A 2,916-nucleotide genomic window follows, 5' to 3' on the forward strand; every position below is an offset into this window, starting at 1 on the left:
TCCAGTCTGGGCAACAGAGTGAGACTCCAACTCAAAAAAGAAAAGAAAAGAAAATGTACTAACATATTATCAGACCTGTAGAAAATATACAGTGCTGTTTTATGTATATTATAAATAGTATTATGCTTTTTAAAACTCATTATGTCTTGGAGATGAGTCCACATTATACATTAACTCTTCAAAGGAAGTGATTTAGTAGGATTGTAGACATTATAAATGCTTACTATATTTGACAAAATTCAACTAAAACACTGTCAGGATATTTGAGGAAAGGCACGGCTATTTCTACAAAAGGACTTCAGGCCAGGTTATTTTACCAAGTCCCTGTGATAGGGTAAATAGTTCTAGGGATATAGAGGGAACTTTGCTGTAATCTTCAACTTAAAAACATTTTTTAGTAAGACTGCATATCACAATCCATAGAAAAAATGGATTTACCATAAGGATGTAGTGTTCTATTTTTTAATGTCTAGGAAACATTTAAATATGAAAAAGGAAGGAAGATATGGGAGAAGGTGGCAGCAGCAGTGTAGTTTTTTAAAATCTCCTCAAATCATACCATAAAAACAGACAAAACACAAGAATGGTAAAAATCAAAGCCTACAAATAACATCTATAACAAAAAATGGCAATGAGCATCTCACAAACCGCAAAATATGGGTAGATGAGGACAAACGACTGTCAGTTCCAAGACACAAATGGTATTAGTAATTGTAACAGAGAAAGCAGAGATAAGCAATAGGGTGTCTTTTGGACCTGAGAACAGAAGAACCCCTAATTATCCAACAGATAATTACTGAAAAGTATAGGGAGGCAATTTGGAAAAAAGCATCTGAAATTGGAAATTTTTTTCTACATCTTTTTTTTATTATGAAAATGTGGGGTACAATTCAGGGTTAGGTATACAGACGTTGATTATGCAGGTATCCTTGTTGATGAGGTACTCCCCTCCCTCCCCTAGCAGTTTCCCTCAACTGCCAATCCCACCCCCCAGGAATGGTTTTTGACACTTTAATTCCTGGGAAAATGTAAGGGATCTATTGTAAGGTGAGAGGGAGACAGAAGTCTGGGTCTGTGAACTTTTAAAATTAATCCAGAACAAAGTCTCATACTAGAAAGAATCTGCTGAAAATGCAATTCAAATTAGTGATAACAAATATGCAAGGAAAGAGACTTTAAGTAGAAATAGCTTAATTGTCTCACTAATTAATATACTATTTGACATTAGATTTTAAGAAACAGTTTTTACCATGCCTATGTAGTATATTTGTAGTCCCGTTAAAGCTCTTAATAGTGAATTTAAACACATTTCTTTTTGGCATGTATAGATATATTCGTATTTTTTCTTCAATTTTTTGTGCAATAAATTATGATGATACATTTATTTATTTATTTGTTTTTGAGAAAGCCTGATTTATTGAGAGGACAGAAAAGCTCCCACAGCAGGAGGGGATCTGAAGGCGTTGCCCCATAATGATACATTTGTTAATGCAATACCCATGGTCATGTTTTTGCCATCAAGTTTTTTTTGAGCATGTTGTTTTCTTTGAATAAAAAAGATTCTATTTCTAATATATCTACATTCAGAATGAGTAAAATTTAGTTCTTTTTTTGTGAGTTGTAGTCTCATTCTGCCGCCCAGGCTGGAGTGCAGTGACATGCTCATGGCCACTGCAGCCTCAACCTGCTGGGCTCAGGTGATCCTTCTGCCTCAGCCTTCCAAGTAGCTGGAACAACAAACACGTGCCACCACACCCAGGGTAATTTTAATAATTTATTGTAGAGACGAGGTCTCTCCAAGTTTCCCAGGTTGGTCTGGAACCTCTGAGATCAGACAATCCTCTCAGCAAAGTGCTAGGATTACAGGCATGAGCCACTGCGCCTGGCTAAAATTTATTCTAACTTTAAAAGCCATCTTCATCAGGTTTGAGTAATAAGATTACATTAACTCTATAAAGAACTTTCCATATTTTCAAATTTAGTGAAAAAGAGTTGTGCATGGTATTTTTGTATAATTTTTAACCTCTTCTATACCTCTACTATACATTCCTAACCTATTCTTCTTTTTCTCTTTTTTTTTGAATTGGAGTCTCACTCTATTGCTCAGGCTGGAATGCAGTGGCACACTCACAGCTCACCACAGCTTCAACTTCCTGGGCTCGGGTGATCCTTCTGCATCAGCCTCTCGACTACAGGAATGCACTGCTATACCCAGCTTATTTTTTTATTTTTGTTGAGACTGTTGCCCAGTACATAGCGGCTGATACATTTGGCCTGAGCACACTCTCCTTTCTCTTGAGTCCCATGATTTCTTGAATTTTTGAATGTCACTCAAACAATATTTCAGGGTAGGAAGTGAAGTTTAAAAGAATCTGGATCATTGGCAGATTCATCTCCCGCGTCAGGAAAAGGCCATTGCTCACGGGCGCCATATGGCCTTGGATGGATTTTCACAGGCACGTGCCTGATGTACAGTGACAAGCACTGGGATGCCAGGCGGCACATGGAAACTTCCAGTCAATGCACTGTTCTAGGGGACATCTGATGCTCAGATACCCACTTCATTTTTCCCTGAAATGCATGGGTGCTTAGAATCTGCCTAACTCTCCAGTGTCTACAGAAGTCCTTGTCTTTCCAGAATCCTGTCTGCTAATTTCCTCCTGTCCTTCTCCCAGCACCCTATAACTGCAAATCTGTCACACTGAAGATACCAATTACATGAGGGCTATTTTGTGGATAGAGATAAAATAGCAGGTAAAGACATTCCTTCTGATAAAACTTGATGTCAATTTTATGCCTAAATTATAAGGTGAAATGAAGCAAAAGCCATTGAGAGTTCATTCTCCTCTCTTCCCATATCTCACATTACCTATCACATTAAATTAATTCTGAAACTTGCAAAAATAAGATCCCTGA

Source organism: Carlito syrichta, unplaced genomic scaffold, assembly GCF_000164805.1.
Source record: "Carlito syrichta isolate Samal-C Ts95f unplaced genomic scaffold, Tarsius_syrichta-2.0.1 Scaffold305201, whole genome shotgun sequence".
In the NCBI taxonomy this organism is placed as follows: Eukaryota; Metazoa; Chordata; class Mammalia; order Primates; family Tarsiidae; genus Carlito; species Carlito syrichta.